The sequence below is a fragment of the Peromyscus eremicus genome, chromosome 15, assembly GCF_949786415.1.
Source record: "Peromyscus eremicus chromosome 15, PerEre_H2_v1, whole genome shotgun sequence".
Lineage (NCBI taxonomy): Eukaryota > Metazoa > Chordata > Mammalia > Rodentia > Cricetidae > Peromyscus > Peromyscus eremicus.
This window is the reverse complement of record NC_081431.1, coordinates 6,465,876-6,482,220: the sequence shown is the minus strand read 5'-3', so window position 1 is coordinate 6,482,220 and position 16,345 is coordinate 6,465,876. Positions and strand designations below refer to the sequence as shown.

At 44.4% G+C, this 16,345-nt stretch overlaps 1 pseudogene; it reads right to left on the bottom strand.

Annotated features, from left to right (window-relative positions):
- Positions 1-4,233: 4,233 nt before the first annotated feature.
- On the bottom strand, positions 4,234-5,877 carry LOC131925670 (N-acylneuraminate-9-phosphatase-like; annotated as a pseudogene).
- Positions 5,878-16,345: the final 10,468 nt, after the last annotated feature.

The window sequence follows — 16,345 nt, the reverse complement described above, 5'->3', positions numbered from 1 at the left end:
AAGTAAACACAGAGACTTATATTGGTTACAAACTGTATGGCCATGGCAGGCTTCTTGCAAACTGTTCTTACAGCTTAAATTAATCCATTTCCATTAATCTATACCTTGCCACATGGCTTGTGGGTTACCGGCATCTTCACATGCTGTTTCTCATCATGGAGGCTGGCAGTGTCTCTCTGACTCAGCCTTCCACTTCCCAGCTTTATTCTCCTCCTTGTCCCGCCTACACTTCCTGCCTAGCCAATGGCCAATCAGTGTTTTATTTATTGACTAATTAGCAACACATTTGCCATACAGAACATCCCACAGCACGTGAGTGTGAGTTTGTGTACGGAGACCAGAAATTAACCTCCCAAGCCACCCTAGGCATTGTCTACCTTTCTTACTCAGAGTCTCTCACTGTCTTGAAACTTGTCACTTGGGCCAGGCAAACTGCTGAGACTCAGCTGTCTGTCCCCTGCCACCCTCCCAGTACTGGGATTGTAAACAAGTGACACCACAGTTGCCTGCTTTCTGTGGGTTCTGGGGTTGATTCAAATCCTCACGTTCCAGCCCCAAGGGCAAGCACTCCACTGACTATCCATCTCTCCAGCTCCATGCTCTAATCTTACACTGAGAATTCCTCTTTAGAAACACAGTTAATACCAAAAGAAATGGAAAATTATAACTTACATTTAGACAAAAATCAAAATATCTCTCACAATAGAATTCTTAATAATTTATCTCTATTATATGATAATTTCTCTATTATATGATAATTTATATCTATTATTTGATAATTTATCTCTATTATATGACACAATAAAAGCATGGAGATTACTAGATATTGGCAACAATATGGTTTTCATGCATATTAATAAAATGTCTTTTAAAAGCAGAATTAGAATTTATTTTACTTCTTTTAAAAATGTTTAAAACTTTAAAAAATTTCTGTGTGTGTGTGTGTGTGTGTGTGTGTGTGTGTATTTACGTGCATCATGTGGGTCTAGGTGCCTGCAGAGGCCAGAGGCTATCAGATCCCCTAGAATAAGTCACAGGCAGCTTTAAGCCACCCATGTGAGCACTAGGAACCAGCCCAGGTCCTCTGCAACAGCAGGAAGTGCTCCTAAACACCAAGTCACCTCTCCAGCCTCTGAAAATTAAGTCCATAAAAACATCCACATGCACATGTCCAGAGAAACACTAAGAGACGAGATAAGTGGGCTTGGGTGTAATATACATAATCTGATATAAACAGAATTCCACAAACACTGGAAGGAAGAAGCATCACAGTTGATGAGAAACTGGCTAAAAATATTCTAAATCTGATTATAAATGTCAAGAATGTTCAAGAAACTCTACAACTCCCATACAGAATAAAAGACAAGAGAAACACACCAGGCGCATTGTAGAACTGATGCTTTTATATAATTAACAAAAGAGCATGTAAAAAGCAATCCAAAGGAAAGCAAAGATGCATTGTGGAAGGGATAAAATGGGGATGAAGAATGCAGCCTCAGCTTTGGAAGCTGCAAGACAAAGGAAACATGGTTTTAAAGTCTTAAACAAATGGCTGCCGCCCAGGAATGCACTCCTGCAGAGCTACAGAGAAGCTCCAAGAACCTTGATGGGACATGTCAGGATGGGCCATCCACCTTCACCGGCTCAAAGAAGCCCAGCACATTCTTCATAGAAGGAAACTAGCTCAAACAGTGAGGGAGGGAAAGAGGAATGGGTGATCAAGCACACAGGCATGTGGGTGGAGGTGCGCAGACAGGGACCTTTAAGGCGAATAGCTTTCCAGACAATGTAGATGTAACAGTCTTATTAAATAAGAAACACAGAGCCAAATGCAGAGTTAAAAGCCCAAGAGGTCAGAGCAGTAGTAAGAGCTGAGACTAAAAACCCTTTCTTACCCTTCGCTGCCGCTGCCGTCCTTCCCCTGAGAGACCTACTTCCTGTGTGTCTGTCTTTTTATTGACTTTCTGTTCTCCCTTCTCATTGGTTGTAAACCCAAACACATGGCCTCCTCATCACTGCCTGTCTATACAGACCTCTAGGTCTCTATGGTTGGTATTGAGATTAAAGGCCTGTGTCTCCATCCTGGCTGTATCCTTGAACACACAGAGATCTGCCTGTCATGTGATCAGGATTAAAGGTGTGCACCACCACCACCCGGCTTCTGCTATGGCTTGCTATTAGCTCTGACCCCCAGGCAACTTTATTTATTAACATACAAATAAAATCACATTTCAGTACAAATAAAATATCACCATAAGACACCACAACTGAACCTGGCCATTCACCAGCCTCTTTCTTGGCTCATCAACAGCTGTGAACTTTAAGGTGTTTCCTTCACACCACAGGACTTTAAAACAAACAAGCAAACAAAGCCATTTGGGATTTTAGTCCCTGCCCCCCAAGGCACTCTTGTTCATCTTCTGACCTCCTTCTTAGCATGCAATAGCTTGGGCCTTAACAAGTCCCTTGAAGGGAGATTTTTGTGAAGAGCTCCCTCCTCCATCTCTTCAGGTCCTGGTTGCTCTGATCATCAGGAAGTCTAGTGTTCACCTTTCCAGATCAACTAGCTTGCTACAGCCTCTGGCTTCCACTTCCTGCCCCTCCTATCCTCTGTGAATCAGTGGGTTATCTGGAGAGAGGAAAGAGCTATGGGTCTGCACTGCACACTTCAAAGCCTTCTCTTTCTCTCCTATACCTTGACCCCATACTCTCTCTACTTACTAATTTATAATAAATCTGAGTATCAGGGGTTTTACAATTCTTTTCTTTCTTAAATTTTATCAAACTTGTATAGTCACTTATAATAGAGGTCTGATTCAACATACCCTCAACAGCCCAAACCTTGAGTCCATTCAATGTACTCTCTCTTCTAAAGCACCATTAATAGTGAGAGATAAATATTTTATTAAGAAATAAGTTCAAGGAGAGATGGTTTGGTAGTTAAGAGCACTCACTGCTCTTCCAGAGGAACCAGGTTCAGCTCCCAGCACTGCCATCAGGAGGTTCACAACCTGTAACTTATAACTTCAGTTCCAGGGGATTCAGGACTCTCTTTTGGTCTCTACAGGTACCCATGCACATGTAGCACGCGTGCGCGCGCACACACACACACACACACACACACACACACACACACGAAAACAAAATCTTTTTGAAAGGTTTTATTTAGCCATACTAAATGAAAGATATTAAGAAAATGAGAATTACTGAAGACACAGAAAGGTATCCCACATGGGAAAGAGTCAACTCATCAGGAAGACAGAGCACACTAAGACTGGCATCTGGACCATCCTACCCCATCTTCCTCTCTGTATAAAGGAAATACACAACTACAGAAATCTACTGGAAAAAGATGTATGTGGCACCACATGATGATTTTTAAGAATTATGACAATCTGCCATGTATACACACCAGAGAAAATTCAGACAGAAAAATTTGATAACAAAATAATGTACAAATCAAAAGTAGACAAGATATCTGTAACAAAAATATATGATGTGGATTTTGCTCATTGTTATTAATAAAGCTGATTGGCTGATGGTTGGGCTGGAAGAGATTGAGTGTGAGAGCCAGACTAGGAAAATTTTGGGAAGAGCAAGGGTGGATTTGGGGGAAGAGGCCAGCCAGCCACCAAGGAAGCAAGATGTGTAGAAAATGAGGTAACAAGCCACAAACCATGTGGCAAAGCATAGATAAGAAATATGGGTTAATCTAAATGTAAGAGCTAACTAGTAATAAGCCTGAGCCATTGGCCAAACATTTATAATTAATAAAAGCCTCTGAGTGATTATTTGGAAATGCCTGCAGAATGGGACAGGACAGAGGAAAGGCTCTGTTTATTCATTAATTGTATTCATTAAAATATATAAAATTTTACTATCAAAAATCTTGCATTGTATGACTTAGTATTTATTTCATATCAACCAGATTCAATTGCTTTGAACTCTATTTTAAAATATCTATTTTTTTAAACAAATATCTATTTTTGAGCTACAAATGGGCACATGTAAGCTATCCTGCTTCTCTTCAAGTTTTCTGGACTCCACAACTGAAACCTAGATTTCAGATATGGACACAAGCCCACGGTTATCCTCAGCAGCAGGGTTGGGGGGACCTTCATAGGGTGGCCATGGACCCCTCTGTTTTTTAGAACTGAAGCAATCATGCAGAATTCCTTCGCTTCCCTTGGTTCTCACACTGTCAACTGGCTCTGAATTCATCGCTGTGGCCTTCTATGTGTTCTGCACTGACATTCTGATTTTGCAATCTACACTTTGCAAGAGAGCAGGGAATCCCAGCACAGAGGAAATCATAGAGTGAGGCATAGGGTGATGTCAGGAGTGCCTTTCCACTCCTATTTATCCAGACTATGGAGGTCAGTCCTGCACTGAGGTCTCCTTGTACATCAGTTTCTAATGTGTCAGCAACAATCACAGGGTCCCCTGGCTGCACTCTAAGGAGACCAAACAGGGTAAGATGTGGAAGGTGCCAGTTTCTCCTCCCTTTGCCCTCCCTCTACAACAACACCTTCAAAGATGGGCAGGGAAAGCTTCTATCTTTTCCTGTGTCTGTCACCATTTGTCAACAACAGCAGGCAGACCTCTTTGTTTAGTGCAGTGAGCATGGCTTTGACATCTTCTGCTAGGGTCATATGCAGTAAACTGTAGATTTCCACAGGAAATAACATTCCCCAGCCAATTTCCTTCTGTCTCCACCGCCTTTGGTTTCCTGGATCACTCCTTGCCAGTGTGAAGTCCTCGTGTACTGTACAGATGAAAGCATCCCTCGATGAGTTTAACTTGAGCTTGGTCACAGATGACTTCAGCCCCTTCCTAGTAGTGGAATTTCAATTGTTAGAGCCTTGTTACCTGATGAAGTATGAAGCTCGGGACCCTTAGAGTTGGAAAGATCGACGTTTAAAGTGTGTTTTCCACCTTTAAATGTCTCCTTAAAGGTGAAGGCCGAAGGAGGAGAGCATAGAGGGCTGGAGACTGGAGAGTGTAAGGAAGGTGTGTGACACTGGTCCATAGTTGCCAGAAGCAGGATGTGAGTTGTCAACATCTCCCAGAAGCAATGTCTTCTCAGCATTTACGTCCCAGGGGGCTCAACACAAGGGGTCAAAGGTGTCTCTCCAACATGTTTCTCCCACTTGCTCTGGTGCTGTGGATATCGCTCTGTATAAATAAACACTGATTGGCCAGTAGCCAGACAGGAAGTATAGGCGGGACTAACAGAGAGGAGAATTGAGGGAACAGGAAGGCAGAAAGAGAGACTGCCTGCAGCTGCTGCCAGGACGAGGAAGACGTAAGGTACCAGTAAGCCACGAGCCACGTGGCAAAATAAAGATTAATAGAAATGGGCTGAATATAAGAGTAAGAGCTAGACAATGATAGGCCTGAGCTAATGGCCAAGCAGTTTAATTACTATAAGCGTCTGTACGTTTATTTTATAAGTGGGCTAAGGGACTGCCGAGGCTTGGTGGGATCCGGAGAGAAAACTCTCCAGCTACACTCCGGCCAGCGATGAGCCTATTGCCCAGGTCCAAGAAGACCAAAGGACCCAGCTCAGGCCCACAGATTGTTTTCCAAGCCACAAGTAAGGTCACTATTAAATATATTTAATCAGCATATTCATCAGAGGAAAAAAAACCACCAATATTTAATGTAACACAAAAACTTTGCCAACTTTAAAGGGAGCCATCTGGTTGCTCTTTCTTAGTACATAAATTGCTTACTTTTCAGATTCCTGTCATACATAGCATTCACTTCCTTTTGCATGCCTACAGGAAGACACAGTAATTACAACTCAACCTGAAGATGTGTTTTGTTAACCGTAGTTTACTGGTTGGCCATCAGTTTGGATTGGTGTTACGGCATGTTCCGGTCTCTGAGCTGTGTCACAGTGACCCAGAGGACCAGATGACCTCCTTCTTGCGCAAGCTCTGCTCCCTAGTGCAGCACCTGCTACTGTTCAGATGGGCATCTGCCTAACTCATTCTGAGGTTGGGATTTGTGAGTGTTCTATGGAGCTAAATGGGAAGGGGATGGGGCGGGGGTTGAGTGAGTTTAGGAGAGAAGTGGCTACAGAACGCCATAGTTGGATCAGGAATAAAAAAAATCTGCTGCCATTATCCTCCTAACTGTCTCTGCATACCCTGAGTCCTTCAGGTCAAAGTCCCAATCCTATTAAACCTGACAGGATTCCTAGCAGCCTTACCTACTCACAGCTGTCTTTGGGGTCGAGCTGCCTTTCTCCCCACAGCTCTACTCCAGTGATTTAAAGGCATTAAGACCCGATGCCTCCGATGAAAAACAGGCTACAGAAACGAAATCTCCAACCTCCTCACATACTGTGCTGTGAAAGCCCAGGGCAGCCGGACCTAATCTCCAGATTGATGCTTGCCTACTTTTTCGATGTGATTCCTAAAAATCTAAGCCATAGCACAGAGCATGTCAAATTACCACACAGACCAAATGTCAACTTAGCAGCCACCTCGGAGAGTGCATTGGCACCAAGACTTCTTAAGACTATACTGTCCTAATGGTCTTTCCATGAATAAATAAAGGAATAAATCAAGCTTTTTGTTGCAGTGTGCATATGGATTTCTACACGTTTGTTACAATAATGCATACTAGTGATATTGCAAAGCAGATATCCAGGTAAAACACTGCAAATACATAGAATCCTGTCAAATACATAGAATCCCGTCATGAGTACCTTCCCCTTCCCTCATCCCCCAGGAAGAAACACAAGCCAGTTACAGGGTTGTGGCAGTTTGAGTAGGAAATGGTGCATACTGCTGAACACTCCATCCCCAGCAAGGTGGCGCTGTTTTGGGAGGCGCTGGAAACCTTGGGAGCAGGGATGAGCTGGCAGAAGTTACCAGGGCACACTTCTAAAGATGACCCCTTCCTCTCTCTCTGCTTCCTGCCTGCTATAGGGCCTTGAAGTGAACAGCTTCCTTCCCCCCATCCCACCCCACCCCTATACACTATTCCCACCATACTGGTGACAAGCCTGAGCCTAGATCCAAAGTGACTGAACCAGCCCACCACAGACTGAAACCTTGAAGCCCCACAGTGAACTCTGGCTCCTTCCAAGTTCTTTCACAGGTGTTTGGTCACATGGAGGGAAGAGTAATAAAAATGGGAAATTATTTTCCCAGATCGATTACTGTAGCCAGATATCCCCCACAAGCTTCACCTTCGTCAAGAAAATCGTAACTGAAGTGGAGGGTAAAAGTTTCTCTCTAATTCTAAGGCTCCTGTTCAGCCGGAGAGCCACGAGGTACACTCAGCTCCCTCATGCTCTCTTAACGGCAACGCAGCACACACAATGGAGGTTAAGGCAAGCTTGCGGCACCACAGGCCTCCTCCCTGCCGCTAACGTCAGCATCACGTGTTGTGGACTGGGAACAGGGTCTTAAATGAGTGAAGGTCTGTTGCAGGAACAGAAAACAGGAAGTGAGGTGGAGCCAGACTGCAAAGCCAGGGAGAACCCGTGTAAACACAGGGGATCCACACACAGAGTGCATGCTACCATAGCATGAAGACGCTGTGCATGGGGAAACAGGAACATCAAGAGAACCTGAAACACACACACACACACACACACACACACACACACACACACACACACACACACACACACGGAGCACTGAAAGTCACCTAGTTTGGCAGGCTCTGCATGCTAGGATTCAGCCAAGCAAGCTCAGACCAAAATGGTCAGCAGACTGTCTTAAATGAGCAGGGGCGATTGGTATCCGGGAGGATGGGCAGAGATCACACGTGAATACTAATCTGTGTTACTGGAGGGTCCACAGCACCCACAGATTGGGTGTCACTGTGTGTGTAGCGGGCTACAGAACCAGTCCTCCAGGGACAGAGGGCAGACTGCACCTGGAACAGGAAGAAGTTAGAGATGCTGGAGATTTAGGGAAAGCAGTGGAGAATTAATGGAAGGATGTTCTCTCAGGAGGCAGGAGGTGAAAACTACCAGCGGATGAGAAGCAAGGATCCTGTTACCTCTGCAACAGGAAAGAAAAGGAAAAGGAAGGAGTGGGGGTGAGGATGAGGAAGGGAGGGAAGGAGGAAGAAAGAGGTGAAGCCAGTGCTGGGCATGGTAAGAAAGGAGAGAAGAAGGGCTCTTCTGGGAGTCCATCCCCTTCTACTAAGGAAGGAGGCTCTTTGGGACAAGAAGGGGAAGGAGCGGCACCGGGCAAGAGGAAGAACGGAGACTCGGGTGTGCAGGGTCTCTGTGTGGTGTGTATTGGAGACCTGCATTTTTGTGGGTATTAAATGTTGTTGAGGCTAGTGAGGTGTCTCAGCTCATCGAAGCTCGAGGACCTCTTTAGATCATGGCACACTTGATCACCCACAGTCAACTTGTAAGCAAAGAATCTGAACTTTTGGGTGAAGCTCAAAATATTTTACGCAAAATACTTGACATCATGTATGTGTGTGTGTATGCATATGTACATACAATCAAGTTTTTGCCTTTAAGCGTATACTAAAAATAACTGAAATAGGGATTAGAGAGATGGCTTAGAGGTTCAGAGCAAGTACCGTTCTTCCAGAAGATCTAAGTTTAGTTCCCAGGACCCACATCAGGAGGCTCATAACTGCCTGAACCCCCAGTTCCTGAATACCTGGTACCCCCTTCTAGACTGTGTGGGTTCTTGCACTGACATGTCTACATAACCCACATTCTACACACAAAATTTAAAAATAAAATTTTTTTTTCAAGATAGGACCTCGCTGTAAAGCTCTGGCTGTCCTGGAACTCACTGTGTATACCATGTGACGCTCAAACTCACTGAGATCCACCTGCCTCTGCCTCCCGAGTGCTAGGATTAAAGGCATGTGTCCACTATGCCTGGCTAAAAATAAACCTTAAAAAACTCAAATCTTAAAAAATAACTGAGATAACACTTTATCTGAAGATATCCACTATTATCACATCATAGTGTGTATTTAGCTTGTTATTTAAAAGTAATACATCATTTTGCTTTATTTACATATACATAAATTTACAACTCTGTGTGAGAGGTTATTTTTTAGTTTTAGTTTCATTGGCTTTTAAAATATTGTGAGTTGTGAGTACAATGAGATGCTGTTGATCTGGTCCATAGTTATAACGGATAAATACTAAGACACTAATTTGATATATCCCTGCAGTAATTGAGGGTTACTTGGAGGGATCAACATCAAAATGACTGACTGAGTTTCCAACTCTCCTGATTGTTAGTTAGAGCCAAAAGCGGCTCATAAACCCAGGTGGAGGGCAGAGCCATGAACAGGAGCCTGTTTAAAATAGGCTACGAACCTCCCAGTCAGTGCATCAGCCAAGGGCTGGTTGGAGAAATAGAAATTGAAAGAGAGAGGGGGGGAGGGAGAGAGAGAGAGAGGGAGAGAGAGAGAGAGAGAAAGGAGGAAGGAAGGAAGACACATTGCAGATTCAGAAAACATGCTCATTTCTCTGAGTCTCCACAAAAAGTTCCTAGAATAAAATGGTTGAACTGATTGTGTGCGCAGTGGCTCCTGTCACTACCGTCAGGAGATGGGGGCTGCAAAGGACCCCAAGAACTACTGGGTTTGGGGGTGACCTGTTGCAGCTTTAATGGCACCTCCTTATTGCCTGCCCCTCTTTAACAAACCAGAAGTTGAGTTTAAAAGAAAGCCAGGTTAGGTGAAAACCCTGACAGCCACCAAGAATACAGATAGAGAACAATTTCTGCGTGTTAAGTCAGGCACAGAATAGAAACAGCAAGCTTAGGAAGAAAGGACTTGGCTGGGAGACGCAGAGCAGCAGCAGCTGCTCTCCTAGAGGACCCCAGGTCTGTTCCCAGCACCCATGGCAGCTCACAACAGCTTGTGATTCCTCTCCAGAGGATCTGACAACCTCTTCTGGCCTCTGCAGGATCCATATGCACATGTACATAGATATACATACACACACAGACACAAATACACAAAACACAACTAAAAAGCTTTTTAATATTTAAAAGAATGGAAAAGGCACCCCCACGAGTGGAAGTGGGCTAGTGAGCTGGGAAAGGGCCCAGAGCCTCTCCACACCTCTTGACGGCCTTTGGCAGCTGAATGCTAGAAGGCTGATACCACTAGTGACCAATGCTACCACAACCACAGAGGGGACATCAGCATGTCCATAGAGGAAGGAAGGAAGGAAGGAAGGAAGGAAGGAAGGATGCAACCTGCCAGAGCACTGGAGACACAGTCTGTGTCATTCCCATTGTGGAGACAACTCTCACGACTGGATCAAACCAGCACAATCAAAACCACAGCCACATGTCCTTGTAAGTGTAGGATGTCAATGTCACAATAGCAAAAACCACAATCAGGAGACCAGGCTCCTATCGCCCCCCTCAGCTGGAGCCCCCAAGGCACAGCACAAGTCCCTAACACCAACTGTTAGGACCCAAAGTCACCGAGAGAGCTATGTCTACTTTATGTGGGAAATCACAAGCTCGCTCATAGAAATGGGAAGTTGGACTGTGGCTGCCAGGGGTTGGGTGGGTGAGACAACGAAGAACATGGAGCTTTCACGCCCTCTGAGAAAGTTCTAACGATGTAGTATGGCAATGTGAAGGTAGTTAACGAGACCACAATTCACATGTGGAATCTGTCTGAAAGGGTGCATTTAACTTGTGTTTCTTTCATAATAATAAAAAGTAGTAAAAACAGGGCAGAGCTCTAAAACGCTGAGGGCTTTACCGCTGCCTTCCCACCCAGAGCACGAGGGGGCCGTAATAATGACTCAGGCTTGAAAAGGTGTTTGTCAGTATTCTCACTTTAGACACACACACACACACACACACACACACACACACCCCCCACACACACACACCACACCACACACACACACACACACCACATCACACACACACACACACAACCACACCACACACACATCACACACACATACACACACACACCACACCACACACACACACACACACACACACACACACCACACCACACACACACACACACACACACACACACACACACCACACATCACACACACACACATACACACACACACACACACATCCCACCACACATACACACATGTGCAATGTTTGGGGACTAGCTTGTATCAGTTTTTTTCATGAGTGTAAGTCTAAAATAAACAGAGCAGGTGTGTTGGCTACCTTTCTGTTGCAATCACAAATTTTTAAGATAATTTATAAAAAGCAGAATGTTATCTTGGTTTATACTTCTGCAGGATTCTATCCATGACACGTGAGCTTGTTGCTTTCCGGCTTGTGGGTAGGTGGCCCGCTGTGGTGGGGTCACACTGTGGAGCCAACTGCTCACTTTATGGCCAGAGGGAAAAGACAGAAGAGGCTGCAGCCCACCACCTCTGCCACGGGCACACCCCTCCCTCAATGATCTCAAGCCCTCCCGGTCAGCCCAAAGACTCACCCCCTCCCAGTGGGGTCCTGCTGGGAACTAAGCCTCTAACACATGTCCTAGGGAATATTTACAGTCCACATCACAGCAGAAGGATCTACCTACAAAAAGCAAGAAAATATTGATTATTTTACAGTAATGGCTGCTCTGAAGTTAGAGAGGACACCCATCTGAGAAGCTCTGCTTGCAAATACATCCCTCGTGTTGATCTCAGACATTTTAATACACAAGTCTGTCTACAGAGAACTTGGAATCTCTCAGAAGGTATTTTCCAGTCAGCACCCCGATGGAACAATAGAACCCCACACCTCCAGGATGTTCACAAGCTCACCAACCTGTCGTGAGCTTCCTTGTCTCAATCTCACCTCCTCTCACACTTGCCTTTGCTCAGTCCCAAACTCACAACCATCCTGCCTCCATCTCCCGAATTCTGAGATTATAGGCATTGTACCAAGATGCCCAGCTCCTTTCTCCTCAGTTGATGCTCGACAAACTCACCTAAAAATTTAAGTCACACAGAGAACAAGAATGGTTCCCACAGGAAAACTGAATGCAATCTTTTGACTAAAATATCTGTATTTATGGGTAAAGCACAGAGCACCCTAACACTAAAATTCAAAACCTTTGGAGACTGATCAGACACAACTCCTGCATCTGCATCCTCGGTACTGGGGAAACCACAATGGCAGACATTTCTTTTGTGCTTTAGATGAAGAATTTGCTTCAGTATTTCCTGAGCTCCATGTCTGCATGTGGGTGCACTGATTTTTGGAGAGAGAATAGGTATAAAAATTTTTAGCTACATTATTTCTATGAAACCTAACAAATTCTAAAGGATTAATTGATCTGGTAGTCATAAATCCTGGATCAGAAAGCCCATATACACATCTTAGAATTATCGGTTTTTAAGTTTATGAATATCTAATTTGCAATGTCTAGATCCTATGCTGTCTGAAATATAATTTCCATTCTCAGAGATGGATGTGGCATCTTTGGACAAGTCCAATGGATGTGACCCATGGCCTATATTCAGAATGGATATTTCCCCTGGTTATCCAAGAACGTGGCATTCTACTATGCTTCATTCCATCCACATTTCTCCTTTTCCCAAAGCATGTGGCTAATGGCCGTGTGAGAGGAAACTTCTCCTCCTACCTCTTGAATGCAAGCGTATTACAAAGGAAATCATGACTTCACCCCTCCCAGAGTGTATTTCTAAACAAAAGGCATCTCAAGACACAGATGGGTCTGTGCACATGTTTCTTATCTCAACCTGACTTCAAGTTCAGTTCAGAGCGAACTTTTGACCCACTCTGGATCCCTTCACCTTCCTGTCTGTTTTAGTCTTCTTTACAGATAAAATGATGGTTCCCAGAGCTTGTCCCAACAACACAAAGACTGTTTGAATCACAGGCAAACTCTCAGGTGGAAAATGCAGTCCATTATTTGGCCTCCAGATGTCTGGATGCTTGATATGAGGAGATTAACACATCTGGATGGTGCTGTGTTTGCCAGAATCGTGGGTGGTAGCAGGGGTCTGGAGAGAGAGAAGGACCAGGGCTAACAGGAGGAGAGCCCAGAAAGAGCGAACGATGGAAGGGCTGACAGACCACACGCAGGAAGTTCACAGAGCATCCAGAGGTAGTGTGGGAAGTTTGGAGGGCCACAGCAAGAGGGCCTTAGGGCTAGGCCTGCTGAGGAGAAGACTAGACACCTACAATGCCATCAGGCACACAAGATTTTCAAGCTTCTTTAACCAGCGAAAACCAGCAAAGGTAATTTCATCAGCTCTGTCCTGGGACAGTCAAGATTCTCCACACATCCCTGACCTTCAACTCAAAGCATTTTGTCCAGTTGTTTTTGCAAATGGATGAGGGGATCCAAAGTTACAAAAGTGCCACAGAGAAGGGTGTCACACTACTGCAGACTCAATCTGAGTGTCCCAATTAAAACCTCCGTGGGGAGAGTGCAAAGTCAAGTCACTAACAGCACTTGTAGTAAGGGCAAGTCCAGTGCCACTGAATGACCTTAGGAACGCTCTCTTTGCTCCTATTTTCTGAAGCAGGTTGTAGAGAGGAACCCTGTCTCTTCTTCACATGTTCAGGGAGACTGATCTGAGCAAGAGGTAGAATTGCTGTTTTCTGCTTAGGAAGGATATTGACAACTGACTCAATTTCTCTTTCTTCCTTTTTCTTTTATCCCCCCCCCCCCCCCCGTGGCCTCTCTCCCCACTGTGTAGCCCTGGCTGTCCTAGAACTCACTCTGTAGACCAGGCTGGCTGCAAACACACAGAGGTCCACCTGCCTCTGTCTCTTCAGTGCTGGGATTAAGGGTGTGAGCCACCAAGCCTGGTGACTCAGTTTCTTTAGTTGGTATATATGAAGCAGTGCTCCGTGAGTTTATTTTGGATTTTATTTCAAGAAGTCGGTCCACTTCGTGGAAATTGACATTTTTGGCTTTCTGAATGGCCAGCCCAGGGATGAAGAATGCTGACCTCTCTTTTGGAGACAGTGGCTTTTGATCACTGTCCTTATTCCCGTGATAACTTAAAGAAGGGCGGGCTCATTGGGGCTCACAGTTTGAGGGTACCCTCCAGCATGACAGCCGAGGCCTGGCAGTGACAGTGGCTCTATCCACGGTGGCGGGGGCACGAGGCAGCTGGTCACAGGGTGTCTGCAGCCAGGGAGCAGATGCGGGTGAATTTGGATGGTCAGACCACTTTCTCTTTTCCTCCTTTTTATTCAGTCTGTGGCTCCACTGTGTAGGAAGGTCTTCCTTCACCAGTCAAACCTCTCTGGAAATGCCCTCACAGACCCCCCAGAGTGTGGATCTAGATGATTCTAAGTTCAGTCAAGATGGCAGCGAGGATTAGCCATCACAGACATCACCTCTGCCTTGAGGTTTGCTCTTCACAATGAGTTTTCACAGAACCTCATGTGGTTCCCCTGCCCCCGCCTCCCCTTCCGCACTCCCCTTCTCGCGCCCGCCCCCCCCCCACCATTCCCCCTGGCCCTCCTCCCTGGCCCTTCTTCCTGGCCTTCCCCCTGGTTCTTTCCTCTTTCACTAGTTTTACCTCCAGGTTTTCTTTTCTCCTGTTCCTCTCAGATGACACAAATCCTCCCCGAGTTTTGAGAGTGTAAACTCGGTTTGGTTGTAGAATGCTCTTTCTGACACTGGTGTCTGCTGCTGTGAAATTCCCCCTCTCCAACACGTTCCTCACGTCTCCAAGCTTGGATGTTACATTGTCACTTCCAGTTTCCAGTTGGCTAAAATATTAATAAAATATTTATCTTCTGATTTCCTCTGTGAACTTCTTAACCCAGTTAAAATTGTGAAGGGGGCCATTTAACATTCCTAATTGGTTTTCCTTGCCAAACCCCACCCGTTTCTTGTAACTTTCAAGTATAACATGGAACAGTTCAATTTCCTTACCACGAATCATGCGCTCCCTGCTCCCTCCCATCCCAGCCCCAACATAAATGCTCAAGGACAAAGTATGAGAAAATGTGTCAGTTCTGTTTAATAACACAGTACAAATGTTTATAACGGTGCCAGTTACAAGTAGCACTTAATATTTGTGATGAAGAAGGGGACATTTACAAAATGTAACACAAATGGGGACAGGGAGAGGAACCTCTGGACTAAGCCTTTGCGACTTTACATGTTTCCTTTTGTTTTTTAAATGTTGTGTATCGAATTTGATCTTTCTATCTTTCTTTCTTTCCTTTTTTTTGGGGGGGGTGAATTCTGTTCCACATGATGTCATAGTGAAGAGCATGTGTCTGTTTGATGCTGTCTGATCAGAAAAGAATATGCTTCTAATACAGACTGGACATACTTTTATATCTCCAAAATCTAACTAAGCACAAATTTTGCCAATTCTGAATCAGAAACCTATGATTTCTATTCAAACCATAGAATTACTTATATTGTGAACTGTGGCACATTAAGTCGTATTTTTACGCCTATAAAGGAAATAATTTTATATTGTGTGATCAATGAAGGTTTTATACATCTCCAGGCATAAAAACATGACATAGTTTTTCTCAGACACTGTGGATAGCCAAATTAATTAGGAGATGTGAAATCCCACCTAAATTTTATGTGTTAAACCAACCAAGACTTACACTTTATTTGAGGAACTGGACATATTCACCCTGATTTGAACTTTAGGTAACGCGTATATGTACTGAAATGCCACTTGGCACTCCATAAATATGCACTTCTTCATGTATCAATTACATTAAAATGTTATTAGGGGCTGGAGAGATGGCCCAGTGGTTAACAGCGCTTGCTGCTCTTGCAGAAGACTTGAGTTTGGTTCCTAGCACCCAGATGGCAGCTCACAACTGACTCCAATTCCAGGGGATCTAGCACCCTCTTGTGGTCTCTATGGGCGCTGCATGCACACAGTGCAAGTACAGACAAAACACTCATAGATAAAATAAAAATAAATAAAACTTAAAATAGTGTAGGAGTGTTCCCCTTGCTCCACATCCTCTCCAGCATAAGCAGTCCTCAGTGTTTTTGATCTTAGCCATTCTGACGGGTGTAAGATGGTATCTCAGAGTCATTTTGATTTGAATTTCCCTGATGATTAAAAATGTTGAGTAATTCCTTATATGTCTTTCAGCCATTTGAGCTTCTGTTGAGAATTCTCTGTTTAGCTCTATAGCCCATTTTTTAATTGGACTGTTGGTTATTTTGATGTCTAATTTCTTGAGTTCTTTATATATTCTGTATATCAGGCCTCTGTCAGATGTGTGGTTGGTGAAGATCTTTTCCCATTCTGTAAGCTGTTGTTTTGTCTTGTTGACCGTGTCCTTTGCCCTGCAAAAGCTTCTCAGTTTCAAGAGGTCCCATTGATTAACTGTTTCTCTCAGTGTCTATGCTACTGGTGTTATATTTA